The sequence below is a fragment of the Sarcophilus harrisii genome, chromosome 3 (assembly GCF_902635505.1).
Source record: "Sarcophilus harrisii chromosome 3, mSarHar1.11, whole genome shotgun sequence".
Taxonomy (NCBI): Eukaryota; Metazoa; Chordata; class Mammalia; order Dasyuromorphia; family Dasyuridae; genus Sarcophilus; species Sarcophilus harrisii.
The window spans coordinates 288,483,580-288,495,186 of record NC_045428.1 but is presented as its reverse complement, the minus strand read 5'-3'; positions in this window follow the sequence as shown (position 1 = coordinate 288,495,186).

Below are 11,607 nucleotides of genomic sequence, written 5' to 3'. Positions count from 1 at the left end.
ACTTCACAGATAAGCTCTCCCAAATCATGACATGATCAATTGACAAATAAGTACAATTGCTATCAAAGTTCAGAGAAGGAGATAAATTCTAACTGATAATTTTGGGGTTTTTATATTACCTGTATTAGCATATCTTTTCCCCAATTCCTTCCTTTAAAAATCTTTTATAACAAAAAATATTTTAAAAGAAGAAAAAAATAGATCATGAAAACAACCAACTGTTTAGGGAACTAGGAAGTACATTGAATAAAGCACTGGATGTGTGTCAAAAGATCTGAGTTCAAATGCAGCCATAGATTCTAGCTCTGTGACCTTAGGCAAGTTACAAAACTATGTTTGTCTCATTTCCTTATCTGTAAAATGAGCTGGAGAAGGAAGTGCCAAACTGCTCAAGTGTCTTTGCCGAGAAAACCCTAAATGAAATCACAAAGAATTGGATACAACTGAAATGACTGAACAATAACAATTAACTATAATGCATAGCATATAAGTAAAAATATTTTACCATTACATGTCCTTATTAGAGCAAATGGTATGTTACTACTACTACTAATATTATTAATAATAATTTATCAATGAATATCATTTAAAAATGTTTATTTCAATAATGCAAACATCAAACTGTCTAGGAACAAATCACCAACCTAATTCCTAATTCAGATAAATATATATGTCATACCAGTGCTCATAACAAGGTTCTACATACATGTAGACTTTGAGTTTGCTTATTCAACCAATTTCAAACTTACCTAATATGTTCTTATCTAGCCCATACATCTTTATCTTATTTACAAAGTAGTGTGAGAGATTTTTGTCAGTGTTTTGCTGAAATCATGATATTCTATGTTTACGATATATATAACTGTTTATTTTTTTAAAGGAAATGAGAATTGCCCAAAATGTCTTGTTCTTGGAAATGTCCGGTTCATGCTGGCTTTTAGTGATCATTAGATCTCTTTTTAAATGACTCTGAATCATCCCTTTAATTACAATATAATATGCTAGTGAATCGTGATGTTAGCAACATGAATATTATTTCCCATGATACAACTCACATCTCATATACTGCTCCTCCTGTATAACTCTCATCCATGTCTTCCCAAATCACTCAACACTCAACACATGAAATCTTCCAAAAATCTGGAGTCTTGTTTTCTTGACATCACAAAGCCAGTATTTAACTATATATCCCAAAACATTGATAAGCAAGCTAGCACATGGCCTATATAGTATGAAATCTCAATTTTATTCTATGTTTTCCATTTCAAAGTCATTTTCAGTATTTCCAAGTATCCCAAGAGAGTCTTCTGAAATGATAGTGAACCCCACAATTCTTCCTCCCTTTTAATTTTTATTTTTACCATGAAATTTTGATCATCCTAGACTACTTAGCTCATGATTGTAGTCAATAATTCAGGAAGCTTAGTGAAATACAAGAGTAAGAAGAATGAAAGAATGCATTAGATTTGAAATAAGAAGATATACTTTGAATGATCTACTTCTTGCTACATTGTGAATCTACATGCAAATCACTTCACCTTGTTTTTCTCATCTGTAAAATAGGAGAGTGAAATTAGATTATCTTAAAATTTCATTTTTGTTCTTGGTCTACACAAACCAGAGAAGTCAATGTAGCTTCATCTTTTTTTTTATTTTTATGCCTGGTGGAAAATCAAGCATAGCCAATGACATTTGACCTCTCCTTTTGGCACTGAATTAGTTTTAACCCAGTTTAGGTCATTTGAAACTATACCAGGACAGCACCAGGGATTACTATTTTGGCCAAGATTAGTACTGGGAAGTCTCAGTATACCTTCAGTCATCTTCAGTTTGAAGGCACTGGAGGAAGCTAGCTCAATCATTTGCCAGATATTAACTGACCTGCTATTATGTGTCCTGTTAGGTAAAACTGTTAGATACTGTAGCATACAGAAAAACACATACATCATAGTTCCTATTTTCATAGACTTAAACTAATTAGGTAATGAAAATGGTGTACAATGAGAGAATAAGTATATGTTAAGCAATGTGATACTGATTCTAAATAAAAAACCAAGTTCAGTGATGAGAGATCACATCTTTCCTTTCATTTTAAGGCTATCAGGTAAATACCAATTTTTTTAAAAATAATTTTTATTTATTATCTTTTTGTTTTTCCTCATCTACATTTTGAGGGAACTCTAAGAAATCATTTATGGATTGATGTAGACCAAAGAGAGTAAGACCAGAAGAACAATTTATACAATAACAATAATATTGGAAATAACAATAAGTATAAAAGAACTTATTCTACTGACTAACAGAAGACATATGATTAAGCATCCTACTTATCTCCTCATAGAGTAGTAATGGACTCAAGGTGAAAAGACAGTCATAGATTTTTGTACATGAATATTGTATAGATTTATTTTACTTGTCTCTGTTTTTTGTTGTACAAGAGTTTCCTTCCTGCTCTTTTTAATTAGGAGCACATTGAAGAGCAAGAGAAGAACTAGTAATAGTGATGCCAATAACAAAAGTAAATAAAAAGATATTGATACATTTTTTTAAACGCACAAGAGAGGATATAAGCAAGTTCAGAAAAAAGGAAACACAAACTGGGACAGCTTTGCAAGTCACTTGAATTTATTCTAAACCTTAAAAAAAAAACAAAGAAAGAAATTCACCATTTTATATACAATATTTTATTTGATATTTGATCTTGTATACATTAGATAATAAATGGCCTATGATCAAATTAAGCATTCTAAGGCATCTGACAACAGAAATATTGATCTAAACCAAGACTAAAGGTTAATGTGTTTTTTAGTAAAGTTCAATGGCATAGACCATTTAATAGGGGGTTTGGAATACCAAAAGAATACCTGTTGATTGAAGTAAATTTTATGCCATGTAGAATATCAAATATTGCTTTACTATTTTTCATTAGCAGCTGTTAACAAAAATGCACACATTTAATCTAATTTCACCAATGTCTTCAAATTTTACCAGAGTGTTCTCTTTGACCACTGTAAGGTCCTTTTAAGCTCTTAATACCCCTAGAGGTAGACTTATTCTAACCCTCCTTTAGCAGATGAAGAAATAAAATTTAATTAATTCCCTTGAGCTGATGTAGTGAATCTGTGATAGCTCTAAGAAACATATCTATTGGGATTTGGGTCAGAAAAAGAATCTGATATCCATCAGTTGCCCTAATTCTTGTTATTTTCTTTTTTTAGGACATATTAAATCTTTTTCCACCTCAGAAGGCTTTGTCACATGATGTATAAAATTTCATTCCTCATGTTCTTTTATTGCCTTCTAAACTGGTCTATAGAAGTACTTCCTCCTATATTTTGAATCCCCATTCATCCTTACTTGTACTTGTAGACATTAATATGATTCTGCTGCTATTCTTTTGGATGACTTGGCCTCTTGTGCTCGTAAACATACATATATACATATGAATGTGTGTGTGTGTATATATATATATATATATATGTATATGACTGAGTCAGATCTGTCACTAGCAAGACCCTAAATCACGCAAGAGAAAATTGTTTAATTTCATTCTTTCCTTCCTCCATGACCTCAAAAGGCAATGCAAATCTGAGTTTAATTTAATTTACTATAGGCTAGGCTAGGGCTAGGGCTAGGAACTTATGATTTTATTTGAAGAAAAAACTTTCAGGTGAAAAATACCTTCTATTAATATAAATCAGTACCTTCTCTGCAACTTAGAAAGTTGATACTAGAAGTGTTGAACTCACTATATGTAGCATGTATTCCACAAAACTCCCTACTATGATCTGGACCATAACAAAACATCATTGTAAATTAGTTTTTTAATGAAATAAAATTTAAAAATACAATATGACATGGACAATATTAATCTGTAGTTTTCTAAGTCAACATGTGATCAGGACAGCAGGAATCCATTTCTATTTCAGTTTGACATTGAAAAGGCAAGAAAGTTGTCCAGGGTTATATAGCCCAATATATGCCAAATATATTACAAATGTATGGCAGGTTCAAAAAACAGTGATTCTCTAAGAGATATGAAACTAATTTATCTTGAGAAAATTTCAATTAATCTTATTTTTCCAACTTTGTTATACATTTTTCTCCTTCACTTACTCTATGGTCCAGTTAAATTGTTCCTTTTGCTGCCCTTACACATGCTGTTGCATTACCTCCTATCTCCATGTCTTTCTGTAGACTAACAGATTTAACAATCTATACACCTTCTAAGTTTTTCTTTTTCTTTCATAAAATAGACAAAATGTTCTTGAACCACTTCTCTCTAGGTCTCAGTTTCATCATCTGCAAAATGGTCATTAAACCTTAATGAATGTGTCATTGAGGTGAGCCTCTAGGTAAGCCTTGGATTACATAGAATTTGTATTTGCAATTAAATTTACATGTGTGAGGCTCTCAAAGTTGCATCATTCCTCATGACAAACAATACTCTTGACATAAAGTCAAATGACATATATGACATTAAAAAAATGACAGACTATAACTATATTGTGGAATCTCTAATGCCTCTTCCAATTCTAAATACTATGATCCTACACTGAGACCCAGAAAAGTGAAATGTTTTGGTCAAAGCCATAAAGCAAGTATGTGACATATTTAGAACTAGAACATGTATGTCCTACATCCTGTTCTTGATCCCTTCCCACTGTTAACAAAAGATTTCAGGCCCAAAAAAAGGAATTGTAAATGAAATGTGGTCTAATTACATTTTACAAAACTGTCTATTATCTGAGAAGAACTTGCAAAGGAGCAGAGAGGGAGAGTTTTCAGCTGTTTAAAAAGGGAATGGAGTAGGGTGAAATATTAATAGTTCAAGCAGGAAGTAGGGATTAAGGAAGAAGATTCAGTAGACATAATAAGCCAGATAGTTGGTTGTTTAGAAAGCCACAAGCTGCATAAGATTAGCCTGGAGCTAGTCAAAACTGCTTTTGAGATTTCTGGCATCTATAAGTATGTCCAAATTTGACTACAATTCACTTGCAAAGGATCACTGGTATCTCAAGCAACCATGGACTTCAGAAGTCCTTCTGATAAGTTGGCTGTTGTGTTACTCCACTATCCTTTTCCCTTGCAAAAAAAAGGGAAATTCCAACTTATTTAATAGATTAGTATAGTCATCACAGAGCTCATATTTATACACTCTACCGACTATACTCCCCTAAAGTTTTTAAAATAAAAATTCTAACATGAGGGGTTTAGAAAGCATATCTTTAACACTATATAAATGCTAGGTAATGCAAGGACCTAACCAAAGTGAAGACCATGAACTTGCTTCCCAACTCCCCACTGAAGGGTCAACCCAAAATTGCAGAATGGAATAAGTCAGCTCTTAACCAACTTTCACCTTCTTCAATCAACAATAAAGTTTTAGTAGTCTAGTAATAGGATCAGTTTGTATAGGTTACATTACAATTATCCCTTCTACATCATTAGTTTCTCCACCTTGATTTTGATATCCCTGGTAGACATAATAAATTAAATGGAAAATTTTCAGTTCATAAAAACTGCAGACAATATGCAAAGACCAACAGAAGACCCAGAAAAAGTTTAGAAACTCAGAAATGCATAAAATATACATATGTACAATATAATGTAATATCAACATATTTCATCTTCTATCACCATGATAATTCAGACTTCTTTTCTGATATGAAGACAGGGCCAAAAAAATTTTCATGGATTTTTAAGATCATAGGGACTATGGGGAATGAGAGGCACGTATTTAGTCACTAGACCCTCTATAGGGAAGAATAATCATGGTTCTTTTCTTGAAAGGCTAGGAAACTGTTCCCAACACTTAATTGGAGGCACAGTTGGGTGACTAAATCATTAGTAGAGTCAAGATTTCTTGATGGCCTGGGCCTTGTTGATTTGGCTTTCTGTCAAGTAGGGGCATTAAAAGGATGAGTTAGAATGGAATCTAGGTTCTTCAGATTTGGCAAGTGCCTAAAGTCTATGAGTCACCACTCCTTGCTCTGCAGATTTGACAGTGTTTCTATCCTGACAGGTGGAAACTGTCTACAGAATGGTAAATATAACATGTACTGAGTAGCCTTCCTATGTTATTGCTAAGGACTTGTCTTCCCATGAGACAAGCCTGAATCAGGCTTACCTAATTCATGACAAAGAGTGGAGGTAAAAAGTGAAGTATTTGTTTATTTTGTTTTACTATTGTGAGTCATGGGGTAGAGTATGTTTGGGGAAAACTGGTACCCCTGAGATGAGGCCCTTTACAGGGATGCTTTCCACCTATGGTGTCCATCTGATCCACCTAATTCTCTGTGGCTCCAAGAAGCTGTTACATACACAGAGGCCACCCCTCAATAAACCATTCCTGTAGAAGGGTTAAACCAAGTTGAGGGTAACCAAAGAGTCTCCATACCCCATGATGAGCTAAGGGGGTGTCTACCCCAAGCATGTAAAGACTTCCCTTGGTGGAATGGAAGGATGAGAATAATTTGTTCCAATGGCTAAGAAACCCAGTGAAGCAGGTGTTGTGGAGCTCTTAGAACCTGGTTAGACCTCAGACATTAAGGTCATCCACTGTACTTTGAGCCATCACCAGCCATCTTGACTGTCCTGTCACCAGACTGCGATGACTCTGGACAAGAGACTGAGACCAACTATTTTGTGCAATTCTGATTCATTTAAATCTAATTTACACAAGAATCAAAAGATATCACTATACCATTTCACTATTTCCACCTTCAAAGCTCTGTGGAGGTGGGCAAATGATGAAGAAGCAGGTGTGGATGCATTGTAGTCCCAGCCCTGCACACAGGTGGCCCAGGCCACAGGGTCATCTTCTCATTGGAAACAGCAGTGGGATTCAGCAGCCCCCAGGTATCGGAACAGCCTTTTAAGGATCGTATTTCTCACCTCCAGGTGTGAGGAAGGGGCCAGAAAAGGTGCCCTAAAAATTGTCTGCTTACCCAATCCTGACCTGATTACCATGGTAAGCAGGGATCCCACTCAGTGATTGAGACACTAAAAAATGTATCAAAGTGGATTCCATTCACCATGGGAACACAAAATATGCACACACTTATAAACAATACAAAATCCAGTAGATCTGAAAGAAGAATAGCTCTTGTTGCAAGAGGACTCAACAGATATCCAATCCAAATAATAGTCCTGAGTGAAACAAGGCTGGCAAGTGAAACCCAGCTTACTGAAGTAGGAGCTGGATACACGATTTTTCTTAAGTGACTGCAGTTAAAGGGAGTACTGTGAAGCTGGTATAGATTTTGCAATCAAAACTAATCTAATAAACAAGCCCACATACCTTCCAAAAAGAATGAATGACAGGTTCATGCAATGCGATTGCCATTTGCAGGAAAACGCCATGCTGCCATCATCATTGCCTATGCTCACCCCATGACAAAACCCTGATGAAGTCAAAGAAAAATTATGAGTCGTGGAACTATAGGGAAGAAATGGAACTATTGTCAGATAAAAATTATTTAATTGAAGGCTCCATTTTATGTTTTAGAGAAAAGTATCAAATATTCATTTAAGCTAAAAAAGGGAAAGAATAAAACTTCAATAAATGCATGTTTCATTTCAGTATCTAGTACTTGTAAGAACCATCTGTGTTTTTAGAAAATTGCCTGAAGCTCACAGAGGGTAAATTTATTCATGGAAATGCAACTAGTAAATGTCAGAGGTGATATTTAAAGACAATCTTCTTGAATTTTTACATCCAACAGATTAAGACTGGATAAAACATTTATTAAGCTCTCATTTTGTTCCAGGCACTAAAGTGCTGGGAATTCAAATACAAGTAAAAAGAAAAGCCGTTCCAACCTTCAAGGAGCTTACATTCTGAGGTAAAAAAAAAAAGTCTAGGGTAAGGAGTTGAGTTGGATTAGAAATGAATAAAACTGGTATAGGTAATTCCTGAAATGGAGGCTCCAGAAGGAACTCACTAATCACACATGCAACAGGCTGATTCTCTAGTGTCACATTATGACCAGTTAAAGATGTGAGATTTAGAAAGGAATTGAGCCAGAAACAAACCAAAAGAGAGAGAGAGAAAGAAGCAGAGATGAGATAGAGACAGAAAGAAATGGGAGGAAAATACATAGTCACTCAACTTTAAGCACACAGAGAGATAACTCAAAGCAAAGATTTGCACAAAAAGAAACAGTGTCTCTTTTTTGGTAGCCTTCTTTCTGGTCTTCTCTACCCTGTCAAATTCATTACATACACAAGTGTATCACCTTAAGGCAAAGTTTCTTAAACTGTGGATCATGACTTCATATGGAGTCGTGTAACTGAATGTGGGGTGGTAAAAAAAACATATCAAATATTCCAGAATGTCATTCTTTATTTTTATTTATTTACTCATTTTGCTGAGACAATTGGGGTTAAGTAACTTAGGCAGTAGTACATGTCTGAGGCCAGATTTGAACTCAGATATTCCTGACTTCAGGGCTGGTATTCTACTCACTGCACCACCTAATTGTCCCTCTCTCTCTCTTCCCAGAGACAATTGGAGTAAAGTGATTTGCTAGGAAGTGTTAAGTGTCTGAGGTCAGATTTGAACTCAGGTCCAACTGACTTCAGGTCTGGTGCTCTATCCACTGCACCACCTTGCTGCTCCTAATTTAATTCTTTATGTCAAAATAAACAAACATCCATTCATTAGTAGGCAAATTTGCTTTTATCTTTACTAAATGGCAAAAATATATCCATACCAAAGAATTGCTTTAAAACAGATTTCTTTATGATATATTATCAGTAAATGTTTAATTTGTATGCCTATTTTATATACCTATATATCTGGATCCCATAAAAATTTCTTGATCAAAAAAGGGTCTTGGGGGAAAAAAAAGTTGAAGTAACCCTGTCCTTATCTTACTACAGGATGTTATTCTACCATTCAGAAAATTTTCAATGACTCTTTTTTCCCTCTACAATTGAATATCAACACCTCAGTCTAGAACTTAAGGTTCTCTATATGATGGCTCAAATCTACATTTCCAGTTTTAGTTTATATTATTCATTCTAATTGTAGTTACTCAATCAAACTGTACTATTTAACACACTAATTTAAACCTTTTATCTTCAACTTTTATGAATTCCTTCAAGGAGTCCCTCTACATCTGGAACAAATTCCCTAATATCTCAACTTTTTCCTAATCATTCTTTTTTCTTTGAAAAGTGCTAGAAGCAGCTACACCCAAAGAAAGAACACTGGGAAATGAATGTAAACTGTTTGCATTTTTGTTTTTCTTCACAGGTTATTTTTACCTCCTGAATCCAACTCTTCATGTACAACAAGAGAACTGTTTGGTTCTGCACACATACATTGTATCTAAGATATGCTGTGACATATTTAACATATATAGGACTGCTTGCCATCTAGGGGAGGGAGTGGAGGGAGAGAGGGGAAAGATCATAACAGAAGTGAGTGCAAGGGATAATGTTGTAAAAAAAATTACCCTGGCATGGGTTCTGTCAATAAAAAGTTATAATTATTAAAAAAAAATACAAGTCCTTAAAATAAATAAATAAATTTAAATTTGGGAAATAACAAAAGGGAAAAAAAGAAAATACAAGTCCAACGTCGTCTCTTAATTTCTAGTATTCTTTTCCACTCAATTATCTGGTATTTTCATCATCTGTATGTATGTTGTATCCCTTCCACCCCTATAAATTACAGATGTCTTGAAAGCAATAGCTATTTCATTTTTTTCATCTTTATACCACCAGCACCTAACACTATACCATGTATATATACTAGATGCTTGATAAATGTCTCTTGAATTTAATTCATTAAACCTTTCCTGCAACAAGGAAATCCTCCCATTCACAACAGTTGTTATCCAAACCTTTTCATCACTCCTCAAATTTCCATGGTCTTCCCTCCCCCTATCCTTTAAGATAAGAACTGCCTCTCATATTTCATTGAAAAAAAATGGTAGCCATTGAACAAGAGCTCCCTATGCTTCATTTCTCTTTTTTTTTTTTTTTCCATATCACTTATACATCTTCCTTCACTACTTTTTTCACCCTTGTTTCACACAAAGAGGTATCCTTTCTCATTAATGTACTCTTGGTCCTATTACATTCTTTTCCTCCTGGTAGCTATCTTCTGGTTGGTTTCCTGCCACTTCTTTTTCTATTCAATCTCCCACTCAACTGTCAAAATGATTTTCCTTTGAGTCTGGCTATGTCACTACCTCTTCCCTCACACACATTCAGGAGCTCCAGGACTCCCTATTACCTCAAGCATTAAATATGAAATCATCTAGTATTTAAAGCCCTTTACAATCTGTTTTTTTTCTTATTTTTCCAGTCTTCTTTCCACTTTATTCCCCTCTCCATACTTTCTGATCACATTAAGTTTAATGTGACATATAATTTGTAATGCTGGAGAAACTGAGGCAAGATAGAGATTAGAGAGTTTTTAATATTTTATTTGGGTTTCTGAGAGGGATCGTCTGGAAGCAGAGCAGAATCCATTCTGCCTCCAGGGCTGAATTGGACTTTCATCTCAAAATTCTAGTGATTTATATATGACTCCAAGTGACCAGAGGAGAGAAAGGCAAGGGCAAGGAACTCCACTGGGTGGAATCCAAATACTGGTAAGTGGGGGAATTTCCAAGAAGGGACCATTAATTCGGTTCTGACAGGTTGGGGGTAGGACTATAAATTCTGATAAATTGGAAATGAAGGGGGTAGTCAAACTAGAGACAGACAATCTGGACAGATAGAGGTAGAGGATACCAATTAGGCATCTGAGATAGGACATCTGGAGTTTTATGACTCTTTTTGAATGCCAGTGTGACCAGATCTTCATAACCTTAATTATCTCAGTCCTACTGGTCAGAAAGGGGGGTTGCAACCAGGGGGATCGAGGTGGAACAATTCAAGGAACTAAGGCAGAACAATTTAGGGAGATTGAGATAGGATAATTTAGGGAAACCAAGACAGGAAAATAAAAGGAAACTGTGGCACAACAAATGTACTATTTTGCAAACTGTTCCTGGTGAAGAAAATGCTCTTCCTTCTCACCTTCACCTCGGGGCTCAGTTTAAATCCTATTTTCTATATATATTTTCATATTGTTACTTATAACTTTCTTTGTATAGTTATAGTATGTTGTCTCTACCATAAAATATGAACTCAATTAGGGTAGAAGCCACGTTTTTGCCTTTCTTTGTGTTTCACAATACTTGTGCATATAGTGCTAATAAATACTTGCTGACTAATTAATAACAGAATTAATTTTCTATATTTATATAAGGAGAGCCTTGAATATTGTAAGAAATTATTATTGAACTACATCTCCCAGAAGTCTGTGAACAAGCACACAGCATGTTGATATCATGCAGACTACACTTTTATTGGATAGGCAGACTTCCAACAGGCTCAGTTTAAAAAGGGGATGGGACCCTTAGGGGCAGAGACCAAGCAGTGAGATGTGATCACAGTAAACTATGGGAGCAGGTACAGCCTAGAGATTAGGAAAGAGGAGAAGCAATTGTGAGTGTATCCATATGGAGGTGAGACAGCCTGAACAAAGCTTCAGGAGTCAGGATATTGTGGCAGGAACACAGATACAAAAGAGACAGAGGGAGG